General features: G+C 58.2%; 1 pseudogene; it reads right to left on the reverse strand.

Moving 5' to 3' along the window:
* Window positions 1-2,503: 2,503 nt before the first annotated feature.
* Window positions 2,504-25,577, reverse strand: LOC134429066 (Fc receptor-like protein 2; annotated as a pseudogene).
* Between the last annotated feature and the right edge of the window lie 1,192 nt (window positions 25,578-26,769).

Raw genomic sequence — 26,769 nt, forward strand, 5'->3', positions numbered from 1 at the left:
TCATCCCAGGACCTCCTGTGAGGCTGTGCCCGAGCCCTGAGGGGTTTAGGTGTTTGGGAGCCTGATGGGTGTCGCTGCTGTGTCCCAAAATCTGGGGGGAGCAGAAATGACAAGCGGTGCCCGGTCATGGCCTGGCCCCGTGGGCCTCATCTGGGCACCCTGCGGAATTCCTGGCACTCCTGCTACAGCTGCAAGGCCAGATGCTGTTCCCATGGGTGCCCTGCTCCACCTGTGTGGAGAGTTTTGTCAAAGGGTGGCTTGAGGAGAGAGGACACAGCCGAATTGATTTGGTAGAGATGTCCTAACTAGGGCAGAGGCCTTTTTGCAGGTAGGGTGTCTTGAGAAAGTAGCAGGCTAAAGAATGGAAAAGTACAAGACAGTGGTTAATTCCAAATCTTGCACCTGCAAAGATAACGTGTCCTTGGGCCTAGTGGAGGATGATAAAGAAATGGACAGCGAGGTGTGAGAAGTAGAGAATGTAGGCCCAAAGGAATGTGGATGAGTTAATGGTATAGTTTAACCAATAGATTGCTTGGCTTACAGAATATTCATGAGCTTATTATTTGCTGTATAAGTGTTTGATGCTTTCTTTAATAAACTGGACCTGTGATGAACCATCTGGTGTCCTGGTCTCCTTCCTACGACACACCTGCTCCCGCCTCAGCCGCTGTTCCAATTAGGCCTTCCTGGCTGGCCAGCAGGAAGCAGCAGCCACATGGCACAGGCACTGAATCATTCCCAGCACCAGCAAAAACCTTCCTGGCAGTAAAGAAAGCTCTTTGTGGGCAGACGTGGGGGCATCTGACCCCCGAATGGTTTCAGATACTGCCTTGCGTAGCCCAAAACCCCCGGAAGAGACAGAGGAGCCCTGTGGTTTTGCACAGGGATGCTTTAGGAGCACCGCTGAACTTTAAGAATCCTGGCCCTAATTACAACAACTCCTTAAGGGTCTGCAGCACCCTGAGCAGAACAAGGGCATTAGCCCAATCAGCTCCAGTTTTGCCCTCCCAAGGAACTGCTCCCAGCCTGGGCTGTCCCTGTGCCCCATCTGCAGCTGCAGAGCCTCTTGGCTATGGCTCTGCTCTCTTCTTCCTCCTCCACCTGGGGCTACGGTGTCAGAGGAAGAGCAGGAACTCCAAAACTGCTCTGGAGTCCCCTGAGGAGCCCAAGGGGAGTCATCACCGAGCACCACCTTTCTCAACATCCCAGGGTATTTCAACATTCCCAGAGCTGCTATGCCAGGCTGATGGAGGAAAAGGGAGTGAAAGGCTGAGGGTTTGCAGGAATTGTGGCACAAAGCCACCAGAGGTGCTGCTGTGGACCTGAGACCTGCCTGGGGTCAGGTGCTGCCTTCCTTCCATTCAGGATCATGGAGAGTGGTCCTGGGTGTTGTGCAGGGCGTGTGCCTGGCCCTAGGGCACTGCTGCGCTGCCAGTGGGCACTGGGATCCAACCTGCTGCCTTGACGGCTTCTGCCCACTGCCGGTGGTGGTGCCGGGACCGATTGGTGGCCGTGAGTTTGCAAAAGGAGCGATTTCCCCTCCTGCCTCCCGTCCGAGGCCGCCATGGCCCCTGAGGGGATGGAGCCGGACCGGGGCGCCCCCTGCTGGCCGGGAGTGCTCCCTGCAGCGCCCCCTGCTGGCCGCGGTTATAACTGCCACAAAAACCAACAGCGCTGAGCAGGAGGGAAAGTTCTGGGTTTGTGTTGTTAATTCTGTTCTTGTTTATGAATTTCCTCGTAAAGAGCTGTTATTCCTTTTCCTACAAATTTGCCTGGAAGCCCCATAATCTTTGATATTAAAAAAAAAAATTAGAGATGGCTCTTCTTTCCATTCCAGGAGTGTTCCCACTTTCCTTGGCAGATATTTCTCACAAACGAGATGCCAGCTCCTGAGTTGCAGTGTGGATGGGAAAGACACCCCAAGGAAAGACAGCGACTGGGACTTGGCCTGCCTCATGCTCTGCCTTTTAAGACGGTTGGGGCACCAAGGTTCCTCCCTCCAGGTGACATTTCTGGTCACACGGCCACGCAGGAGCTGGCTTTGCAGAGCATCAAACTGTCCCCACTGTGCTATGGCTGACAGACTGATGGACAGACAGGGCCTTGTCTCAGCAAAAGTAAGGCCTGACCCACCCACCAGGGGACAAGAGAATACAGAAGCCTTCTGAAAGGCGCTTTATCCATCAGAACAAGGACAATCTAGGGCCTTGCCACCTTCCTCTCCTGGAGGAAACATTATGGGGAGAAATATCTAGGCTTTGTAACTTTCTGGGATCTTTCCCTGGAAATCATTCCTTGTCTGACAATTTGGACTCTGAATCTTGTTGCTGTTATTGTTGATTTTATTCTCTCTCATTGCTGTTTCAAGAAATTGTTCTTCTCTCAGCCCTTTGGGATCTTTTCGCCTCCACAGGGAGGGCGAGGGGCAGGTTTTAGCAGCAGCACACACACGAGTGGGTGACCATGGGTGGGGACCCCCAGTGCCCCCCAGTTCCCCCCGGTGTCACAGCACATTCCCTTAGATGTCACCGGGTTCCCGCGGTCGTCCCTGGGGTCCCCGCAGCTCCGCGTAGATAACCTGGGGATCCTGGAGGGTGGTGGCACGGGGGGACGCTGCGAGAGACACAGGCTGTGGGATCCGGGTGGGGTGACACTCGTGGGTGATGTGTCCCTCTGTGTGTGTCCCCTCCTGTACTCACCTCCTGCCCTCTTGGTGACCACGACGTGGGTGTACAGCACCTCCCCTTCCTCTGGAGGGGCCAGGGGATCCGGGCGGGCCCTGAGGGAACAAAGGGGATGTGGGGGAGGGGATGGGAGGTCTTGGGGGTTGGGGTGAAAGGGGACAGTGTGGTTTGAGCCCCTCACTCACCTTTTTTTCTGTTTCCTGGCAGCTGCAAAGGAAAGAGGGGAGTGGTGTCAGTGGGGTCACCAGGGCCCCTGACCCCTCTCAGGAGGGGGATTCTCAATTCCCCTCAGGACCCCCAAGCATCTCTGGAGCCCCCCAGAATTCATGAACATCCCTAGTGTCCCTGACCAACTCATCCTCAAGAACCCAAAGCCCAGACAGGACAGAGACCCCCCCAAACACCCCCAGGGCCCCTGAAAGAACCCCCAACATCGCTGCAGGAAACCAAAACCCTACAGGACTCCAGGCCAAGGTCACAATTCTGGGTATGTGGGTGCTGTCCTATCGCTCCTCAACTCTGGGGCTTCTAGAGCTCCCTGGGACCCCTGTTCCCCCATTGTCACCCACCCACATGGTGACACCGGTGCCAGGTCACAATGACACCCACGAGCAGCAGCAGGAACAAAAGGGCCCCACTGACCCCTGCGGCCACTGCAAGAAACAGAGGGGGACACATCAGGGTGAGCCATCACCCCAGGGGCCCTGCAGTCCCTGGTGACCCCCTGTGGGAACCCACCTGTGTCCCTGTGTCCCCATGTTGTCACCATCAGTGGCAGCTCTGGGCTGAATGCCCGGAACACGCGGTGCCCGTCCTGTCCCAGCTGGTTGGTGACCACGCACTGGTAGGTGCCTGAATGTCCTACATTGATGTCCCCAAGCTCCAGGAGGGGACCCCGGGCCACCTCCTGCCCATTGTGCAGCCAGGTGAATGTGACAGGGGCTGAGCCCACCTGCACCGAGCAGCGCAGGGTCACATTGTCACCTGCACGCACCTGTTGTGCCAGGGGACCAGGGTTGATGGTGGCATTGGCCACAGGCACTGCAGGGACACAGACAGCATTGGCACCTGGCGAGGTGGAATGGGGTTGCTGTGCGTGGGATCACCCCCAGCCCGAGGGTCCCACTCACCCAGGACGGTGACATTCAGGGGGTCACTGTCGACCATGCTGTTCCCGTCACTGACCCGGCACCGGTACTGGCCGCTGTCATTGTCCGCAACGTGGCGCAGCTCCAGATGGGGGCCGGTGCCCAGCAGTGCCCCCGAGCCCTCCCGGTACCAGGAGAAGGACAGGGGACCTGTCCCCACGGCCACTGCACAGCTCAGCACCAGGCGATCCCCGAGTGCCACCTGTCCCCCAGGGGGCTGCACTGACAGGGACACCCCCGAGAGTGGGACCCCTACAGGAGGGGGGGACAAATATGTGATTGGGAACCCAGTAGGGGGGTGGAATACGGGAGGGGAAAGAGGGGGATTGGAGAAGATCAGAGAGGATCCCAGTGAGGAGAAGGGGACCTGGGGAGGCATGTTGGGACCTGGGGACAATGGTGAGACCCCGTGGAAAGGGAAGAGACCCAGGCAGGGTTGGGGAACCACATGAGAGACCTCGGAGACTCAGGGAATGATTTGAGGTTCAGAGATGGACAGGAGAACCCAGGGAAGGAAGGGAGAGCAGAGGGTGGAGCAGGGACCTTGGAAGGGATGGGGAATCCAGGGAGGGATGACAAGGACAAAGAGAGGGATGAGGGATCTGCAGGGGAACTGGGCAGTCATGGGGGTAACCAAGAGGGACTTGGTGTTACCCAGGGAGGTAAATTTGGGGTGACCCAGGGAGGAGTAAAGGGAGGGATGAAGGAATCAGGCAGTGCTGGGGAAACCCTCAGAGAATGTCGGGCTTCCCTGTCCCCATCTCTGCACTCACTGTGCACTGTCACTGTCACCCACTCTGACACTCTCCACTGTGACACCACCCAGCCCTTGCAGCAGTAGCGGCCACTGTGGTTCAGCTGCAGGCGGGACAGGGACAGCTCGGTCACATTCTGATGCCCCTTCAGATGCTTCTCTCCATGGTAGAAGTACACATTTGTGAGCTGCTTGTTCTGCCTGCTTCGGCAGCGCAGTGTCATCATGTCCCCCTCCAGCAGCACCTGTGCTGGCGCCTGCAGCACCAGCCAGTCTGAGGGAAAGAGGAGTCCTGTCACACCAGGGTCATCAAGAGGGTCATGATGGCACCAGGAGGCACCAGGGGCCACCCATCGTGAGGGAGAAATCTCCCTGCACAGGGATGCTCTGTGATGTCCCCAGAGTAGGAGACAGGCTCTGGCAACACCAGGAGGTGACCCATGGAGCAGAGGCCACCCAGAGCCCTTAGGGTCCCTGCGGGGGCCAGGCTGAGGACACTCAAAACCCCCTCACCATTTGAGACTGTCACAGGGAGGCTGCGCCCAGTGCTGGGTTGTTCACATGTGTAGTTGCCACTCTCGGTGACAGTGACATGGTCGCGTCCCTTCTGCCCCCAGCGTTTCCTATTCCTGTACCAGGTGGTGGCACGGGCAGTCCCCGCGCCCTGGCAGGTCAGTGTCACCCGGTCCCACAGCACCGCCGGCCTCCAGGGGGGCTCCACCAGGAGCTGGGTGGTCTGGGCACCTGTGGGTGACAGGGGACACCAGCCTGCCAGGGCCAGTGTGGGGCTGGGGACAGCAGGGTGGGGCCATGGCATCCCCCAAGGACTCACCAGTGAGGCCGAGGGTCTGGGCTGGAAGAGAGAAGGGACAGGGCTCAGTGGGGGTGATGCTGAAGTGACAGGGGAATGGGCAGTTGGGCTATCCCCAAACCATCCCTGTGAGAATAGCAGTTCTTGTGGGAAATTGTGTCTGGTGTGTCCCCAAAAGATTTGGAGAGGCAGGGGGACATGTCTGTGTCACAGTCACCCGTGCACCACATCCCTGTGGCACAGACACCTTGGGAGCAGGGATACTGAGGCCACTCTGGGCTGAGGCAGAACATGGGGACACTGTGGACACCCTGGGCACAAGGACACCAAGGACACAGCCCATGCTGGCCCAGGTCACCCCCACCAGCTCATGATCCCATCCCCATGGCCACATCCTCACCATTCTTGTCCCCTTCTGTCCCTGCATCCCAGTTCCCTTGTCCCTATCCCCAGAGCTGCCTGAGTCCAAAGGTGCCAGTCCCCACATTCCTGTCCCCACATCCCCATCCCCAAATTCCTGCCCCTGTTCCAGTCCCCAAAGTCACCCTACATCAGTCAGAGTCCCACCAAGGTTCACTGTGGGTAACATGGACTGGCACTACTGCCTTTGAGGACTCAGGGGACCCCACAGCCCCTCTGTGCCTCCTCCCCTCCCCATCCCAGGGGTGTCAGGCCCGTGCCCGGGGCACTCACCCCACAGGAGCAGCGCCACCTTCCCGGCCATCCCGGTGTCCCCAGCCATGTGCACTGGCTGTCACTCGCTGCTGTGGCCACCGCTCCCCTGGCTGGCGGCTCTTTGGATGAAGGGGAAGGAAGCGAGGTCACATCCGTCCCCATGGGTAGGTGGCCCTTGGTGGGGGCAGGGTGGCCACAAGCTGGGGACAGGCTGAGGACAAGGCTGCATAGTCTGGGGACATTCTGGGATAGTCTGGGGACATGGTGGAATAATCTGGGGACATGGTGGGGATGGTGTTGCCAGGAGTGGGGGGCTCAGGGGATGTGGGAACCAAGGATGGGTGTCCAGGAGAATGGGGGTCCAGGGGAATTGGGGTCTCCATGCCTGGGGGGATTCAGGGATGGGGGTGCTGTGGGAACAGTGTCCCCAGGGATTTGGGATCATGGCATGTGGGTGTCAGGGTTGGGGATGCAGGGGAAAAAGGGCACCCTCGAGAACAGGGGTTCTAGGGGAAAAAATCTGCCCATGGGATGGGATCAAGGCCATGGTGGTGCTGGCCAATGGAAGTCCTGGATGGAGGTGCCCAGGGAGGAGTCACCAAGGCAGTGGGTGTCCCATGGTTGGGTTCCCAGGGGAATGGGGGTGCCAGGGACAGGCAGTGCCTGGGTGGGCCCAGGGGGATCTCAGGTCATTCCTCATATTTTGGGGTGACTCAGAGCCCAGCACAGCCCCCAACCTGCAGCACCCCAGGATTGTTCTGGGAGTTTCTGTGTCCCTGCCCCACACACCCCTGCATCTGATCCCCCCTTTCCTGGCTTGGCCATCCCAGGAAACACTGGATGCCCAGTTGGTTCAGACAAAATTATACATCCATAGAACAAAAGCAAAAAATCTTTCCCACACCATTATTTTCCCAATAAAGTAAAAACTCAGTGAAAATCAAACTGAAAAGGTATAAAATATTCTGGTTTGTAGAATCCATTCCTTTCCCAAAAAGTCCCTCACAATAAAAACACAAACAAATCCCAATGAAATGAGACTTTTTCTTTCCCTTTAGCAGCCCCTTGCTGCATTCCCCAACAGCATTTGCTTGTGGATTACAGAGAGTGTAGAATCTCCCTGAGTGTCCAACAGCTCCATGGGATTGTTCCCTGCCTGCTGGGCAGCAACCCAGCCCTGAAGGAAGCCTTTGTTCAGTCATATTTAGTAACTCTCCACATTTTGCTCATTCCCACTCTGAAAGTGGATTGACTTCCCTTGGAGGAAGGGAGGAAGCTCTGTCCATCCTTGGGACAGTGCACAGGAATCTGTGGAAATGCCCGTGTGTGCTTCAGGGTCTGATTCCCTGGTAAATCCACACCAGCCTGCCCTGAATTCCCCTGCCTGGGCATTCCCTGCTCCTGCTGTGACACCCCTGTTTCCCAGCCCTTCGTGTGCAGCCCCTGCTCAATATTTCCACATTTTCCCTCTCTTCTGGTGTGCACATCCTGAACCCAAACATTCTTTCCATGAGTTTCCAACGGGCTGCAGGTTTTGTTCAAGAAAGAGAGTCCAGGTCAGGTTGTTGAGCAGATTGTTGTGGGATTTGCAGTAGCTCTGGGGCTCTCTCAGTCCCTTTGGCAAAGGCACAAAATGATCAATTGCTGCATTTCCAGACTGGTTCCCCCACAGCTGCCCCTGCAGGGGGGGTTTCCAGCCAGCCCTGCTATGAAAACCATCAAAGGCCCTCACAGAGACACTGCTTGGGCTCCCTTTGGGTTTTGTACTTCTTGCAGGGCTGAGCAAACCACAGGGAGGCCTTTTTCCCCCACAGAATTCTCACCTCTGCAGCAGCTCTAAAGTTGCCAGAATCAAAGCCAAGGGGGCCGGGGGGACCCTCAGGTGCTGGCTGCCACCTGGGGCTGGGCAGAGCAGGGCTGGGCAATGGCCATCCCTGTGCAGTGGGGCTGGGCCATGGCTGGGCCCCAGCCTTGCATTGACAGGGGTCCCCAGGATGTGCCACCCCTGGGACAGGCATCCGGCCAGGAACGTGCAGGGACATTTCTGGAACTGACACCCCTGGGGCAGGACCCCCCAAATGCCAGGATGTGTTAGTCCCTAAGACAGGATCCTCCTAGGACAAGACCCTCCTGCATGTGCCCCTCCGGAACAGAACCCCCTCCCTTTCCCATTTGACTCTCAACACAAACGGCTGCTGCCTTCCTTTCCAAGGAAAAGAAAGTGAAACTGTTGAGAGGGCACAGCCCAACACCTCCATCACTCACAGCCTCCGCACCCTTCCTGGCACGCCCTAAACCCAATTTTTCCCCTCCCCTATCTCCCCCCAACCCACTCCCCGCTCAGGTGCTCCCTGGGATTGCTGAGCCAGGAACTGGGTATGAGGGCCCCTGCCACAAAAGTGAGGAAAATAAGGAAATAAGAGAAATAAAGAGAGGAAAAATTCAAGGGCGGGGGAGGGCACAGAGGCAGAGCTATCCAGGACTCCCCATGTGATGGCTGCACAGGAAAGGAGCACCCCAGGTTGGCTTTGCTAGGCTGTGGGTCACCCCAAAATCTGAGGCACCCAGGGCAGGAGCTGTGACCCCTGTGTCCACCCAGCCACTTCCCAGCCCTGAAACCCCCATTCCCCTGGGAACTCAACCATGCGACCCCATTATCCTGGTTTCTCTCCTCCCTGGGTACCCCCATCCCATAACTGCCATTGCCCAGCACCACCATTGACTTGATCCCATCCCATGGGCTGCTTCTTCCCCCACAACCCCTATGCCCAAGGGTCCCCTTTTTCCCCCAGGACCCCCAACCCTGGCACCCACATGCCATGACCCCAAATCCTTGGGGACCAGGTTCAGGGGATCCCTGAATCGCCCCAGGCATGGAGACCCCAATTCCCCTGGACCACCATTCTCCTGGACACCGATCTTGGTTCTCCACATCCCCTGAGCCCCCCACTCCTGGCAACACCATCCCGCACCATGTCCCCAGACTATGCAGCCTTGTCCCCAGCCTGTGCCCAGCTTGTGGCCACCCTGCCCCCACCAAGGGCCACCTACACGTGGGGACAGACGTGACCTCGCTTCCTTCCCCTTCATCCGAAGAGCCGCCAGCCAGGGGAGCGGTGGCCACAGCAGCGAGTGACAGCCAGTGCACATGGCTGGGGACACCGGGATGGCCGGGAAGGTGGCGCTGCTCCTGTGGGGTGAGTGCCCCGGGCATGGGCCTGACACCCCTGGGATGGGGAGGGGGCACAGGGAGGCTGTGGGGTCCCCTGAGGTCCCCAAGGCCAGCAGAGCCAGTCCATGGTACTCACATGGACCTTGGTGGGACTGGGGATGTAGGGTGGCTTTGGGGACAGGAAGAGGGGGCAGGAATTTGGGGATGGGGATGTGGGGCCAGGAATGTGGGGACTGGCACCTTTGGGCTCAGGTAGCTCTGAGCATAAGGACAAGGAAACTGGGATGCAGGGACAGAAGGGGACAAGAACAGTGAGGATGTGGCCATGGGGATGGGATCATGGGGATGGGATCGTGAGCTGGTGGGGGTGACCCGGGACAGTATGGGCTGTGTCCATGGTGTCCTTGTGCCCGGGGTGTCCACAGTGTCCCCATGTTCTGCCTCAGCCCAGGGTGGCCTCGGTGTAACTGTTCCCAAGGTGCCTGTGCCACATGGATGTGGTGCATGGGTGACTGTGACATAGACATGTCCTCGTGCCTCTCCAAATCTTTTGAGGACAGACACACTTTCCCACAAGAACTGCTGTCCCCACGGGGAGAGTTTGGGGACAGCCCCCACACCCTGTACTCCAGGTGCTGCTGTCCCTCCAGGGCCAGCCCCACCCAGCCCAGACCCTCGACTTCACTGGTGAGTCCTCGGGGGATGCCATGGCCCCACCCGGCTGTCCCCAGCCCCACACTGGCCCTGGCAGGCTGGTGTCCCCTGTCACCCACAGGTGCCCAGACCACCCAGCTCCTGGTGAAGTCCCCCTGGAGGCCAGCAGTGCTGTGGGACCTGGTGACACTGACCTGCCAGGGCTCGGGGTCCACCGTTGCCACCACTTTGCACAAGGACAGGCAGCGCTGGTGGCAGGAAGGACGCAGCAACATCATTGTCACTGCAATTGGCACCTATATGTGTGACAGACCTGGCACTGGGTGCAGCTCTGCTGTGAGGGTCTTAAATGGTGAGGGGGGTTTGGGTGTCCCCATGCTGGCACCCGTGGGACCCCAAGGGCTCTGGGTGTGTTACGGTGCATGGGTCACAAGAGTGGGAGACGCCAGTGTTGGAACTGGGGACTCCTGGTGTGCTGTGTGTGACTCAATGAGGCAGTCCCAGTGCAATCAGGTGTGACAGGACCCCTCTGTCCCCTAAACTATCTGGTGCTGCAGGTGCCAGCGAAGTCGCTGCTGAAAGGGGACACGGTGACACTGCACTGCCGGGGCAGGTGGAACCACACGGTCACCTTGGTGTCCTTCTACCACAAGGGGAAGGAACTGCAGGGGATCTGCAATGGGACAGAGCTGTCCCTGTCTCCTCTGCAGCTGAATGACAGCGGCAGCTACAGCTGCCGTGGCCAGGTGGGATCCTGGGGGTGGAATGAGTCAGCGCCAGTGACAGTGACAGTGCACAGTGAGCACCCCACAGCCCCCACCCTGACATCCCCACAGCCCCTCCCCAGAGATTCAGGCCCACAAATCCCCCTCCCCTCTCCTGCCCAGAGCTCTTCCCGGTGCCGGAGCTGGAGGGTCCCCCCAGGCCTCCTCAGCAGTCCGCCCTGACTCTCAGCTGCCTCAGCACCCCCAGCCCCCTGCAGCCCCCAGCCCCCCTCCTGCACATGTTCTACCGGGACAGGCAGGTGGTGGGGGGCCCGCAGGGCTCCCCGTAGCTGCTGCTGCCTGCTGTGGGGGTCTCCCACTCGTGGAATGACAGCTGCCAGGTACACTCTGAGAGGAAGAGCAGGACCCGGCTCCACATCACGGTGCAAAGTAAGTGTGGGGATGGGCTCGAGGAGTGCCCAAACCCCCCCCCCAGGTCCTTTGGTTGGTTACCTCCATGTCCCCCAGACACCTTCCTTGTGTCCCCTCACTTCTCCCCTGTGACCCCTCATATTTCCATAGTGTAACCCTATCCCCAACGTTCTGATTCACACCCATTCCCCAGTCCATATCCCTCCACACTTGCTGCCAGCCCCTCCCTGTGGCCTCAGCCCTGTCTGTGTCCCTGCAGTGCCTGTGGAAAATGCCACCATCTCCCCTGGTCCCCGGGCACAGCAGGTGTGTGCAGGTGACAACGTGACCCTGCACTGCTCAGTGCAGGTGGGCTCAACCCCTGTCACCTTCACCTGGCTGCACAATGGGCAGGACGTGGTCCAGGGTCCCCTCCTGGAGCTCAGGGACATCGATGTGGGACATTCAGGCACCTACCAGTGCGTGGCCACCAACCAGCTGGGATAGGATGGGCACCGTGTGTTCCAGGCACTCAGTCCAGAGCTGGTCCTGGAGGTGACACCTGGCTCACCCTGGGTCACAGGTGGGGTCCCACACAGTCACCAGGGAGTGCCAGACCGCCTGTGTGTGGATGATCCTGATGTTTCCCCTCTGTTTCTTGCAGTGGCCACAGGGGTTGGCGGAGCCCTTTTTTTCCTGCTCCTGCTCGTAGCTGTCATTGTGGCCTGGCACCGGTGGCACCGTGTGGGTGGGTGAAAATGAGGGGAAGAGGGTCCCAGGGAAATTTAGAGGCCCTCAGAATTGGGGAGCGATAGATAAACACCCACAGCCCTGGAATTGTAACTTTGGCTGGGGTACCTATAGGGTTTGGGAAGGTCCTGGAGGGCCCTACAGGGATTTGGAGGTTCTTTCAGGGGCCCCAGGAGCGTTTGGGGGATCTCTGTCCCTGCTTGGCTTGAGGCTGAGTTGGTCAGTGGCACTGGGGATGTTCATGAATTCTGGAGGCCTTCCAATATGCTTGGGGGTCCTGTGGGAAATTAAGGGCCCAGTGGAGGCTCAGGAATCCTGAGGGAGCTCAGGACCCTGAGATCCCATAGTCACCCCTCTCCTCTTTCCTCTGCAGCTGCCAGGAAGAACCAGGAAAGGTTAGTGGGGGCTCAAACCACACTCTCCCCTTTTACCCAAACCCCCATGACCTCCCATCCCCTCCCCCACATCCCCTTTATTCCCTCAGGACTTCCCTGGATCCCCCGGCCCCCCCAGAGGAGGGGGAGGTGCTGTACACCCACGTCGTGGTCCCCAAGAGAGCAGGGGGTGAGTACGGGGGGGACACACACAGAGGGACACGTCACCCACGAGTGTCACCCCACCCACATCCCACAGCCCGTGTCTCTCGCAGCGTCCCCCCAAGCCACCACCCTCCAGGATCCCCAGGTGACCTATGCAGAGCTGCGGAGACCCCAGGGGCGACCACAGGAACCCGGTGACATCTAGTGGAATGTGCTGTGACACTGGGGGGAACTGGGGGACACTGAGGGTCCCCACCCATGGGCACTCACTCTTGTGTGAGCTGCCCCTAACAACTGCCCAGGGGTAGAGCCACTGACCAATACTTCCACACTTTTCTCTCTATTTTTGTGGACAAAGTCGGAATCCAAGCATTCTTTCCATGAGGTTCCTAAAGGCTGAAGATTTTGTTCAAGAAGGAGGATCCCAGGAAGGTTGTTGGCATATTGTTGTGCCATTTGCAGTAGTTTTGTGGTTCTCTCTGTCCCTTACAAAGAGGAACAAAGGATCAATTGCTGCATTTCCAGGCTGGTTCTCCCACAGCTGCCCCTGCCATGGGGGTTTCCAGCCAGCCCTGCTCTGAAAACCATCAAAGGCCCTCACAGAGACACTGCTTCAGCTCCCTTTGGGTTGTGTGCTTCTTGCAGAGCTGACCAAACCACAGGCAGGCCTTTTCCGACCCCACAGAATTCTCACCTCTGCAGCAGCTCTAAAGCTGCCAGAATCAAAGCCAAGGGGCCAATGGGGACCCTCAGGTCCTGGTTGCCACCTGGAGCTGGCCAGAGCAAGGCTGGGCAATAGCCATCCCTGTGCTGGGGGGCTGGGCCATGGCTTGGCCCCACCCTTGGATGGCCACTGGCTTCAAGGAGCAGGAGTTTGGGGCCTCCTTCCTGCTCAGGGTTCCATTCCCCAGATGCTCTTGCTGGCTCAGATCCAGCAGGGGACGAGCAAGAATGGAGAAGTCTGGACCCCCCCAAAGCTGCCAAGCTCCAGGACAGGACCCTCTTCCCCAGCATGTGTCCTCCCTGGGACAGGATTCCCCCAAGACAGGAGCCCCCTGGATGTGCCCCCTAAGGACAGAACCCTTCCCCCCTATGTGCGAAAGGTGTCAAACGGCGTTTTCCTTCTTCTGCAGGAGACAGAAACTGAAAGTGTTGGGGGGTAAAAGCTGAACTCTCCCATCCCCCACAGCCTCCCCAGCCCTCCCAGCAGACCCCTCACCCCTGGGCTTCCCCCACCCTGGGCTTTCCCCACTCTGGGCTTCCCCCAGCCTGCTCCAGATGCCCCCAAGGACCATCAAGGCACAAACTGGGGGGTTGTGAAATTGAGGGGCAAAATGATGGAAATGGAATAAAGAGAGGGAAAAATCACTGGAGGCGGGAGGGCACAAACCCAGAGCAGCTCAGAATCTCTCTGGGGTGACACCCTGGACACCGGCACTATGTGGGGGTGGTGCTGGCTCTGGGTCACCCCAAAATCTGAAGCACCCAGGGAAGGAGCTGCAACCCATGGGCTCACCCAGCCACTGCCCATCCCTGGCACCCCCACTACCCCGGGAACAGAAACATGGGACCTCCATTCCTTATGTCCCACTCTCTCTGCAGCCCCCATCCCAACACTGACATTCCCTAGGATCTCCATGGCCCAGCACCCCATTCCCAAAGAACCCCTTCTCCTTCATTCCATCCCCTGAAATCTTCCTAGGACCCACCATTCCCCCATCCCATGAACTCAAATCCTTGGAGCCCACATTCCCCTGGGACTCCCATCCCTGAGTCCCCCCAGGTATGGAGACGCTCATTCCAATGGCACCCCCATTGCCGGATATCCCCCCTCCTCAGGACCCCATTTACCAGTGACCCCATTCCTGCCTCCCCAAAACCACCGAGTTCCCCACTCCTGGGAACCCCATGACCCATTTAGTCCCACCCAACCGTGCCCCAGCCTGTCCCCAGACTGTCCCCACCCTGCCCCCACCAAGGGCCACCTACACATGAGGTCAAGAACTGACCTCGCTTCCTTCCCCTTCATCCAAAGAGCTGCCAGCCAGGGGAGCGGTGGCTACAGCAGCGAGTGACAGCCAGTGCACATGGCTGGGGACACCGGGATGGCCGGGAAGGTGGCGCTGCTCCTGTGGGGTGAGTGCCATGGGCACGGGCCTGACACCCCTGGGTTGGGGAGGGAAGGGGGCACAGGGAGGCTGTGGGGTCCCCTGAGGTCCCCATTGCCAGCAGAGCCAGTCCATGTTACCCACAGTGGACCTGGGTGTGACTGGGGATGTAGGGTGGCTCTGGGGACAGGAAGAGGGGGCAGGAATTTGGGGGTGGGGATGTGGGGACAGGAATGTGGGGACTGGCACCTTTGGGCTCAGGCAGCTCCGGGGATAAGGACAAGGGAAAAGGGATGCAGGGACAAGAACGGTGAGGATGTGGCCATGGGGATGGGATCACTGGGATGGGATCATGAGCTGGTGGGGGTGACCTGGGCCAGCATGGGCTGTGTCCGTGGTGTCCTTGTGCCCGGGGTATTCTCAGTGTCCCCATGTTCTGCCTCAACCCGGGGTGGCCTCGGCGTCCCTGTTCCCAAAGTGTCTGTGCCACAGGGATGTGGTACACGGGTGGCTGTGACACAGACATGTCCCCCTGCCTGTCCAGACTTTTGGGGACCACCCACACACTTTCCCACAAGAGCATCTGTCCCCACGGGGACAGTTTGGGGACAGCCACCACACCCTGTACCCCATGTGCCTCTGTCCCCATGGTGACACCCCCACTGAGCCCTGTCCCTTCTCCCTTCCAGCCCAGACCCTCGGCCTCGCTGGTGAGTCCTCAGGGGATGCCATGGCCCCACCCTGCTGTCCCCAACCCCACACTGGCCCTGGCAGTCTGGTGTCCCCTGTCACCCGCAGGTGCCCAGACCACCCAACTCCTGGTGGAGCCCCCCTGGAGGCCAGCAGTGCTGTGGGACCAGGTGACACTGACCTGCCAGGGCTCGGGGACTGCTGGTGCCACCACCTGGTACAAGGACGGGCAGTGTTGGTGGCAGGAGGGACAGGACCGCCTCGCTGTAACCGAGAGTGGCACCTACACATGTGGCAGACCAGGCACTGGGCGCAGCCCCCCCTTGACAGACGTAGATGGTGAGGGGAGACTTTTAATGATCATGGGGGCCCCAGAGCGTTAAGGGTGGGCTCCATTCCGTGGATGGCCTCACACCCCTCGTGTGACAAGAACCAGTGCCCTGCACACAGGGACATCCCAGTGCACCCATGAGCACCCCAGAGCACCCACATGTCGCCGGTGCTATGGGCACCCACCTCAGAACAGTCTCATCAGTGAGATGTGACCTTCCTGTCCCACAGACCAGCTGGTGCTGCAGGTGCCAGCGCGGTCACTGCTGGAGGGGGACACCTTGACACTGCGCTGCCGGTGCCGGCAGGACAACCATCTCACCAGGGTGCGATTTTACCGGGAGGAGAATGATCTCAGCAGGTCCCTCAAGGGAAACAAGCTGTCCCTTTCACCTCTGCAGCTGCACCACAGCGGCTGCTACCGATGTGAGGGCGTGGTGGGGTCCTGGCAGTCACGGTCAGCACCAGTGACAGTGACAGTGCATGGTGAGCACGCCCATGGCTGGAACTTTAATATTTTGACACTCCCAAAGCCACTTCCCAGTGCACTCAGAGTCACAGTCCTCACCTCTCCTCTCCTTCCCTGAGCTCTTCTCAGTCCCAGTGCTGGAGGGTCCCCGCGAGCTCACTGAGGGGTCCCCCCTGACTCTCAGCTGCCTCAGCACCCCCAGCCCCCTGCGGCCCGGAGCCCCCCTCCTGCACGTGTTCTACCGGGACGGGCAGGTGGTGGGGGGCCCCCAGGGGTCCCCGCAGCTGCTGGTGCCCACTGTGAGGGTCTCCCACTCGGGGAATTATGGCTGTGAGGTGCGCTCCCAGGGGGGGTCCGTGCAGAAGAGCAGCAACCGGCTCCGCGTCACGGTGTGCAGTGAGTGCAGGAATGGGCACGGGGAGCCCCCACAGATGCCTCGGGTCCCTTATACTGCCTGGCATCTCCCAGCCCTCCCTGACGCCTGCTCTGGGGCACCCAACCTTTTCCAGATCCCTCCCTGCCCCCCCCCGTCCTTTCTCGGGTCTCTCCTCGGGACCCCCAGTCCATACGTGGGTACCCTCATCCTTCCCTGGTGCATTTTCTGTGTCCTGCCATCGCTGCCCCGGGCCTCTCCTGAGCTCCCCCCATTCCTGGCTTGTGTTTCCCTCCATCCTTCGTTGGGTCCCCTCCCTCATCCCTGGGTCCCTCCACCCCTCTCTGAGGTCTCTGCACATTGCCCAAGTCTCACCATCCCCTCCCATGGTCCCCGTACCCTTCCTGGTGTTGCCCACCTCCCTCTCCAGGTGTTCCCTCCCTGACCCCCTTATCATCCCTCGGGGTTCCTTTCTAAGCCCCCCTCCCCCAATCTCTGCACCCCTCTCCCTCACTGGAATTCCCCTGCCACTCCTTGACACCCCCCCCGGGTCCCTCACTGTCCCCTGGTGTCCCACTCTCCCGCAGGGGTCCTGCCCTTAGGAGTGTCCCTGTCAGTGCAGCCCCCCGGGGGACAGGTGACACTCAGGGACAGCCTGGTGCTGAGCTGTGCGGTGGCCGCGGGGACAGGTCCCCTGTCCTTCTACTGGCACCGGGAAGGCTCAGGGGCACTGCTGGGCACCGGCCCCCACCAGGAGGTGTGCCACGTTGGGGACAATGACAGCGGCCAGTACCGGTGCCGGGTCAGTGACGGGAACAGCGTGGCCGAGAGTGACCCCCTGAATGTCACCGTCCTGGGTGAGCGGGACCATCGGGCTGGGGGTGACCCCACCCACAGCAACCCCATTCCACCTCACCAGGTACAAGCACCGTCTCTGTCCCCGCAGTGCCCGTGGCCATTGCCACCATCACTCCCAGCCCCCTAGCACACCAGGTGCATGCAGGTGATGCTGTGACCCTGCGCTGCTCAGTGCAGGTGGGCTCAGCCCCTGTCACCTTCACCTGGCTGCACAATGGGCAGGAGGTGGCCCGGGGTCCCCTCTTGGATCTCGGGGACATCGATGTGGGACATTCAGGCACCTACCAGTGCGTGGCCACCAACCAGCTGGGACAGGACGGGCACCGCGTGTTCCGGGCACTCAGCACTGAGTTGGCCCTGGAGGTGACACCTGGCTCACCCTGGGTCACAGGTGGGGTCACATAGGGTCACCAGGGTGTTCAGGACTCCTGCAGTTCAGAGTGACCCCAATGTGTCCCCGCTGTCCCCAGCAGTGGCTGTGAATGTCGGCAGGACCCTCCTGTTCCTGCTCCTGCTCCTGACTGTCATCGGGGGCTGTCACTGGTGGCACCGCCAGGGTGGGTGACAATGGGGGGGGGACAAGGTCCTACAGGAACTGGGGGGAAGCTCCACACACTGGGGGTCTGTTGGGGCATCACCCAAAGCCCCTGAGCTGGAGGAAACTGAGCCCCCAGTTACCTTTGCTTGGGGGTCTTTTGGAGGGTCCTGGGCTGTCCCAGGAAGGGCCTTGAGGATTATTGGGGTGACACTGGGATCTCCTGGGGGCTTCTAGGGAGGTGTTGGAGAGTTGTGCAGGGATGTTAAGAGCTCCTCAGGGATTCTGAAGCAGTTTGGAGGCTTCTCTGCATTCCATTCTTGGGGTTCCTGGAGGCTTGAGGGGTGCTCAGGGGTTCAGGGTTCCTGGGGAGGGGGCTGGAGTACCTGGGTGCCTCAGGTGTTCTGGGGCTCCTCACGGGTGCTTTGGGGTACAGGGGCCTGGGAGTCTAGTAGAAATCAGTGTCTGGTGGGGGCACAGGGGTCCAGTGGGCATTTAAAGGTCCCAGGTAGGGTAGGGGCCCAGGGGACCCCATGATCACCCCATCCTCTTTTTCTTGCAGCTCTAAGGAAATCCCAGGACAGGTGAGTGGGGAGTTCCAGCCATGACTCTGCCTGACCCCCTGCCCAGACACTCCTCAGACCCCCCTTATCCCCACAGGGCCCCCCAGAACCCCCTTATCCCCTGGAGGTGGGGGAGGGGCTGGACATGAGGGGGCAGGGGGTGAGTATGGGGGATGGGTGGGGACATGGACATGTCACCCATGGATGTCACTCCAAGCCAGGTGTCTCTTCCTGTCCCCCCCAAAGACCCCCAGGTGACCCACGCAGATCTGCCAGGACCACATGGGCGACTGCAGGACACCAGTGACATCCATGGGAACGTGCTGTGACAATATGGGACACTGGGAGTCCCCGTCCCATGGCTCCCGTGGTGGCCCATCCTGCCTGGGGTGATGGCCACAAGTCAGGGGGGCTGCACAGGGCACCCAGTGCTCCCCTTTCCCCATCCCAGTGCTCCCAGTACACCCATGGCTTGCCAGCCTCGTCCTAGTGCTAGGGGACACTGGACCCATTTCCTTTTTATTTAGTCCAAAATGCAGCTTTTTGGTTAAATTGGTAGAGATGGTGTTTGTTCAGCTTTGTTGAGCTTTAGGAATGGGATTCTCCAGTTCTGTGTTGCCACTAAAACCAGGGGCTGCTGCCCCTTTCCCTACTGCTCCCCATGGAGGCACAAAGATCCCTAAAGTCTGAGAGAAGAAAAATTTCCTGAATGAGCAATGAAAGAACAAAACCAACAGCAACAAGGTTCAGACTCAAAATTGTCACACAAGGAACAATTTCCAGGGAAAGCCACCAAAAAAGAACAATCCCCAAACACTTCCCCCCCCCATCACGTTTCCTCCACCAGAGGAATCTGGCAGAGCCCTGGACCTTCCTTGCTCTGATGGCCAAAGTGGCCTTCAGGAGGCTCTGGATTCTCTTGTCCCCTGTCCCAAACCCCTCCTCTGCCATGTTCCCCACACGAGGATCTCACAAAGGCACTGAGGAGGTTCCTGAGCCTCCCCCTTTCCCGGGCACTTGGGTTCAGGCCATGGCACAGGGCAGGGTGTCAGAAACAGGAAAAATGTGAAGTCTGGAGACATTTTGGAACAGCTATGTGTGGCAGGGGTGGGACAGACCTTGCTTTTGGTGAGACAGGGCCCCATCTTTCCATCATCTGTCAGCCATGGCACACTGGGGAAAGTGTGACGCTTTGACAAAGCCAGCTCCTGAGTAGCCAGGTGACCAGAAGAGCCAGCTGGGGAGAGGGCCCTTGGTGGCCCAACTGGCTTAAAAGGCAGAGCATGAGGTAGCCAAGTCCCTGGCCCTATCTGCTCATGGGGTGTCTGTTCCACGCTGGAACCCAGAAGTTGGTAACTCATTTAAATGAGAAATATCTGCCAAGGAAACTGGGGGAAATTCCTGGAATGGAAAGAAACCCATCTCAGAAAATTTTTTTAATTTCAAAGATGATCTGGCTTCCAGGCTAAAGTGTAGGAAAAGGAATAACACCTCTTTGCTGGGAATATGATAAACCAGAACAGAACAAACAACACAAACCCAGAACTTTCCCTCCCGCTCAGCGCTGTTGGTTTTTGTGGCAGTTATAACCGCGGCCAGCAGGGGGCGCTGCAGGGAGCACTCCCGGCCGCCACAACCACATCCGCCACTCCACAATACTTTTCACTATCTGAACAACATGGCAATATTTAATCAACAGTATAATCAATAATGTAATATCAATTCATATAATATCCAGTGAAAGTCAACTTCCATCAACTTGTTTCTGTCAATATATACCAGTAAAGAACTGTTACTCGTATTCCCACCTAAAAGCCCTGTAATTTCAAAATTATAATAGTTCAGAGAGAAGGGGATCGTATATTCCACTCCAAGGGAGGTTCCCACCTTGTTCAGCTTGTTTGAAAGAGATGAACAAAGAAACACCATTTCTGCCAGTTTAATCAAAGAGCTGCATTTTTGTCCCAGGAGCAGGGAACCAGGTCCTGTGTCCCCTTGGAACTGGGATGGTCACCAGTAAGCCACCTCATTGGGAGCACTGGGATGGGGACTGCAGAGCCACTAAGCACACTGGGCTTAAGAGAATCAAATCTGATTTTGAGTTATGTCTCAACATATGCTACACATGAGGTGAAAAATGACTCTGTGGGTTGTACATGTGCTGGGAACCCTGTCCCTGGCGAGGCTTCACACAACCAAGAATCAGGGGAGAGAAAGCTTCAGTGATCAGGCTGTGAGTGACCCCCACTGGCTGGTGGGACAGATGCCTGAGGAAAAATATCTGTGAAAAAACACCCGGGAAATCAGGCTGTGGGAGGAGACTTTGCAAATAAAAGCAGATAACTGTGACAAAACACGAGTGTTTTGCTTTAGGTTTCTTGCAGGGATCAGGGGCTCGCTCAGAGGGTCAGTTTGGCCCTCCTCCACTGTGGGATTTACATTCTCTGAACCTGAGAGAAGTAGTGGGAGAGGCAAAGAATGATCCAAACAATTCTTATCTCATTTTCTGCTCCTGTGTTGATCACATGCGGAATGCATTGTGGAAGATTGTTTACCTGAAGGGAATCGGTGATTGGATTCTGATGTAAGAGTTTTGATTCACTGACCATTTGAATCCAGGTGTGTGTGTGTTGGGACTGTCGGCTGACAGTCATGAGATTGTGTTCAGTGGAGTGCAGCTGAGTGCTTGGCAGATTCAGTTTAGATGTAATGTTATATAATATAGAATAATATAGTATTAAAAAGTACTTAATAAGCCTTCTGATAAGATGGCGTCGGATGCATCATTCCTCCTGGACATCCGGTAAAAATACCATCGACAATCCCCTCCCTTGCCTTTTCTTTCAGTGGTCCTTCTCCCCTGCCTCTATCCATTCTTTCCTGTAGTGCTGCTTCCCTGAGGCAGCTCATTCCTGCTCGTCCTGGACATTCCTTCATTGCTCTGCAATGGATCAGATGCTGCCTGCACCCACCCGCTGCCTCTGCCGCATTTCCCATGCTGCCCACAGCACCGAGCCTGCTGCACCTGCCCACCGCAGCCCCAGCCCGCGGCAGCCAGCCCAGAGCCACCAGTGCCGCAGCACCAGCCCGCAGCCAGCCCGCAGCAGCCAGCCTGCAGCCATCGCTCGCCCATGCCAGAGACACGCAGGTGCCGTCCTTAGAAATCACGCCCAGCCACTGACAAAAGCCATGTGGGCTCGCCCTGGCTTGCAGCATACACACTCCATCTGCCCAGCTGATGCCCACAGAGCGCCCGGGCTCCTGGCAATAACGCTGTCCCTGTCTTCTGTTTCTCTCTCTATCCTTGTCCCTTTATGCTCCCTTCTATCCCCCTTTGGTATGAACGCTTACCCTCCTTTATCAATAAACAGTTCTCAGATATAATATTGCCACTTTTGTGCTTCATTTTCACCCGAGAAACCTTTCAGCAAGAATCCTCCCCGACTCCCCCATTTACAGTGGGATGGGACAGGGGTAGTAGGAGGGGGAATGAGGAAGCCCTGGGTGTACTGCAAGCACTGTGGGGAGAGAATGGGGCAGTCCCTGAGGGTACTTGGGCACTTGGATGGGGCTGGGGAGCCCCTGCAGGTACAAGGAAAGGAATGCGGGAGCCCTTGGGGATACTGGGAGAGGAAATGGGGAGCACAGGGTGCCCTGTGTAGCCTCCCCCTGAGCCATGACCACCTCCCTTGGAAGGATGGGCAATCACAGGAGCCATGGAGGGAGCACCCCCAGTGTCACCCAGTGCCTCCCATTTCCCAGAGCATCACAACATTTTGTGTAGATTGTCATAGATGTCACTGGGTTCCCACGGTTGCCTTTGCAGCTCCATGTACATCGCCTGAGGATCCTCCACTGGGGGTGCCAGGGGGTCTGGGTGGGCCCTGTGGGAATAAGGGGGTGCATGGAAGGGGATGGGAGGTGCTGGGGGTTTGGGTGTATCATGGCTGGAGGCTGCACTCACCTTTCCTGGTGCTTCCTGGCATCTGCAAAGGAAAACTGGAGGGGTGACTTTGGAGACCCAGGGGCCCCCATCCACCCTTGGGAATGCTGAACCACTACCAGACACACAATTCTCCCCAGGCACCCCAGTATCCCCGATGCCCCCCCACTATCCCTGACCCACCCCACTTGCACCAACACCCTGAGCCCCCAGAACCCCGACCCTGGCATGGAGGGACGCTGACAGAACCCCCAACACCCCTGCAGGAGCCTCCAATATCTCTGAGCCATGGTCACTGGCGGCTCAGCCCCTCCCAAGTCAGGGTCCGTGGGTGCCGCCCTCTGGCCCCCCTTTTCTGAGGGCCTTCCCACCTCTCTCCTCGACCATCATCCCCCCATTGTCACCCACCCACATGGTGCCACTGGTACCAGGCCACTATGACACCCACGAGCAGGAGCAGGAACAAAAGGGCCCCACTGACCCCTGCGGCCACTGCAAGAAACAGAGGGGACACATCAGGGTCACCCATCACCCCAGGGGTCCTGCACTCCCTGGTGACCCTGAGTGACCCCACCTGTGTCCCTGTGTGTCCCTGTCTCTGGCAGTGTCACCTCCAGGACACTGGGGATGATGGTGGTATTGTCCATTGGCGCTGCGGGGACAGAGACAGGGCTGAGGCCGCAGGGAGGGCAGCAAGTGTGAGGGGATAGGGACGGGAGGATCGGTGTCGTGGTGGATGTTGTAGATGGGGTTACACCACAGAGGGGTGACGGCACCCAGGGCAGATGTGGGGAGACAAAAGAAATATTTCTGGGGGCCATGCAGGTGCCCAACCAGGGGACCTGGGGGGTCTCTGGGTGCTCCCCGTGCCCATCCCCACACTCACTGGGCCCCGTGATGCAGAGCCGAGCGGTGCTGTTCCGCATGGACCCGCCCTTGGAGATGGAATTCTTCGAGAAGAAGCCGCCCATACCAGGCACCAGCAGCTGCAGGGACCCTGATGGTCTCCCACCACCTGCCCGTCCCGGTAGAACACATGCAGGAGGGGTGCTCGGGGCCGCAGGGGGCTGGGGGTGCTGAGGCAGCTGAGAGTCAGGGGGGACCCCACGGTGGGATCAGGGAGACCCTCCAGCACCGGCACCGTGAAGAGCTCTGGGAAGGGGAGGAGAGGGGAATTTGAGAACCCGAGTCTCTGGGGAAGGGCAGTGTGGGTATAAGTGTGGTGGCTGTAGGGTGCTCACCCTGCACTGTCACTGGTGCTGACTCCTGCCACCCCCAGGATCCCACCCAGCCCCTGAACCTTTAGTGGCCACTGTGGTGCAGCTGCAGAGGGAACAGGGACAGCTTGGTCCCACCGCGGAGCACCCCCCAGTTCCATCTCCTCTCGGTGGAAGGACGTCGAGGAAAATGTGCTGTCCCACCAGCCCCGGCAGCGCAGTGTCACCGTGTCCCCCTCCAGTAGTGCCTGTGCCGGCACCTGCAGCACCAGCCAGTCTGGGGGAGAGCACCACGACACCCCCATTGGGTTACACCCTGTGCACAGGGCTCCCCGATTCCAAAACGAGTTCCACCCACACTTGGATGCTCTGGGATGTCACCTGAGCAGGGGACAGGATCTGGTTACAGAGGAGGTGACCCATGGAGCGAAGCCCACTCAGAGCCCTCGGGGTCCCTGCGTGTGCCAGCCTGGGGACACCCAAACATCCCCTCATTGTTTGAGACTCTCACGGGGAGGCTGAGCCCCCTGCCGGGTCTGTCAAACTTGTAGTTGACACTCTTGGTGACACGGACGGTGTTCTGTCCCTGCCACCAGTGCTGCCCGTCCTTGTACCAGGTGGTGGCACCGGCAGTCCCCGAGCCCTGGCAGGTCAGTGTCACCCGGTCCCACAGCACTGCCGGCCTCCAGGGGGGCTCCACCAGGAGCTGGGTGGTCTGGGCACCTACGGGTGACAGAAGACACCAGCCTGCCAGGGCCAGGGTGGGGCTGGGGACAGCATGGTGGTGCCATGGCATCCCCCGAGGACTCACCAGCAAGGCTGAGGGTCTGGGCTGGAAAAGAGAAGGGACAGGGCTGGGTGAGGGTGAAACAAGGAGACAGCAGCACAGGGGTACAGGGTGTGAGGACAGTCCCCATGGGGACAGCAATTCTTGTGAGAAACTGCATGGAGGTGGTCCCCAAAAGATTTTGAGAGGCAGGGGGACATGTCTGTGTCACAGCCAACCATGCACCACATCCATGCGGCACAGACACCTTGGGAGCCGAGACACCAAGGCCACTCTGGGCTGAGGCAGAACATGGGGTCACTGTGGACACCCTGGGCCTGAGGACACCACAGACACAGCCCATGCTGGCCCAGGTCACCCCCACCAGCTCATGAACCCATCCCCATGGCCACATCTTCTCTGTTCTTGTCCCTTCCAGTCCCTATATTCCCGTTTACTTCTCACTATGCACAGAAATACATCAGCCGAAAGTTGCCAGGCCCACATTCCTGTCCCCCCATCCCCAAATTCCTGCCTCCCCGTTCCTGTCTCCAAAGCCACCCTACATCCCTGTTCCCACTCAGGTCCGCTGTGTGTAACATGGACTGGCACTGCTGGCATTGGGGACCTCAGCGGACCCCAGAGCCCCCCTGTGCCCCCTTCCCTCCCAATTCCTGGGGTGTCAGGCCCGTGCCCGGGGCACTCACCCCAGAGGAGCAGTGCCACCTTTCCGGCCCTCTGGGTGTCCCCAGCCATGTGGACTGGCTGTCACACACTGCCAGGGGTGACTCTTCCCTGGGTGGTAGCTCTTTGGCCAAAGGGGAAGGAAGCGAGGTCACGTCATGCACAGGTGGCCCTTGGTGGGGGCAGGGTGGCCACAAGCTGGGCACAGGCTGTGGGCAGGGAGGGGAGAGGATGGGGACAAACCTGGAGGTGACACAGTGGGACATGGAGTTCCCAGGAGTGTGGGGCTCAGGGGGTTTGGGGTCCATGGAATGGGTGTCCAGGGGAATGGGGGGTCCCTAAGGAATTGTGGTCCTTGGAAATGGGGGAGCTGAGGAGGAGGAGTTACTGGGGATGGGGTTGCCATGGCGGAGGGGACTCAGGGATGGGAGTCCCAGGGGGACGTGGGCTCCAGGGATTTGGGGTCATGGGATGGGGATGCTGGGGAAATGGGAGTTCCCGTGGGAATGGGAGGTTCTGGAGAGAAACAAGGTCCTGGGGAAAGGAGGATTTCAGGGGATGGAATGAGTAGGAGAGGGTTCCTTGGGAATGAGGGCTCCTGGGCCATGGAGTTCCTGGGGAATATCTCTACTGGGTTATGGGTTTCAGAGAGGATGGGGACATAAGAAATGGAGTACTCATGATTTGATTTCAAGGAGAATGGTGGTGCCAGGGATGAGCAGTGGCTGGGTGGACCCATAGGTCCCAGCTCCTTCCCTGAGTGCCTCAGATTTTAGGGTGACCCAGGGCTGAGCACAGCCCTCACCAGGTGCTGGTGGCCTGGGGGTCACCCCAGACATATTCTGAGGGGCTCTGGGTGTGTGGAGCTGCTGCAGAAGTGAGAATTCTGTGGGGGGAAAAAGGCCTGCCTGTGGTTTGCTGAGCCCTGCAAGAAGCACAAAACCCAAAGGGAGCCCAAGCAGTGGCTCTGTGAGGGCCTTTGATGGTTTTCAGAGCAAGGATGGCTGGAAAACGCCCCTTCAGGTGCAGCTGTGAGGGAAATACAGCAATTGATAATTTGCTCCTCTTGGCAGAGGACTAAGAGTACCACAAAACTACTGCAAATCCCACAGCAATCTGCTCAACATCTTGCCCTGGACCCTCCTCCTCCTCCCTGCCTTGCCGTGCATGGACAGTGGCCGCATGCCCGGCACCCACCACAGCCGCTCTCTCACTGCCCTCCACACCTGGATGGGGAGAGAAAACTGAGCAAAGCGTTCCTGGGTTGAGACAAGGACCAGGAGAGATCACTCATCAAATCCTGTCACGGGTAAAACTGCCTCGGAATTAGAGATATGAATTGAATTTATTGCTGACAATATCTGAGCGGGATAAGTCAGATAAACCCTTCAATACACCTTCTCCCTGTTGTGAATACCAATGTAGTCATCAGCTTTCCCTATTCTATTGGTTTTCCAAATTATTTTGATATAATACAGATTGTAATCAGTTTTTCACTGCTTTTGATTTGACAATTTGTCAGCCTGTTTACCCTAATCCCTGTGGAGAACATCTATTTTACTGTGATAAATATATTATAGTTTAGGCTCTCCCAGAATATCAAGACAGAGACAATGTGCATTGCAACATTAACTGTTGCATAAGTAGCTAATGCCTTTATTTGTGTGACTAAGTGACAACGGTGAGAATAACTCAGATAATTTGTGAAATATATCTTGTTGATTTAATGTACTGCTGGAGTATCTCAGCTGTATGAGAAGAACACATTGAAAAGTAGCAAATAAATAAACATCAAATGAAAGGATGCAAAAGGAATTTACCACTGACTCTTTGGCTATCAAGAACTATCAAACCACAGAACAGGGGGACCTTTTGAGGACATGAAATTAATAAATTTAATCTGCACTATGGCATGTACTTCATGAAAATGA

Source organism: Melospiza melodia, chromosome 25 (genome assembly GCF_035770615.1).
Source record: "Melospiza melodia melodia isolate bMelMel2 chromosome 25, bMelMel2.pri, whole genome shotgun sequence".
NCBI lineage: Eukaryota > Metazoa > Chordata > Aves > Passeriformes > Passerellidae > Melospiza > Melospiza melodia.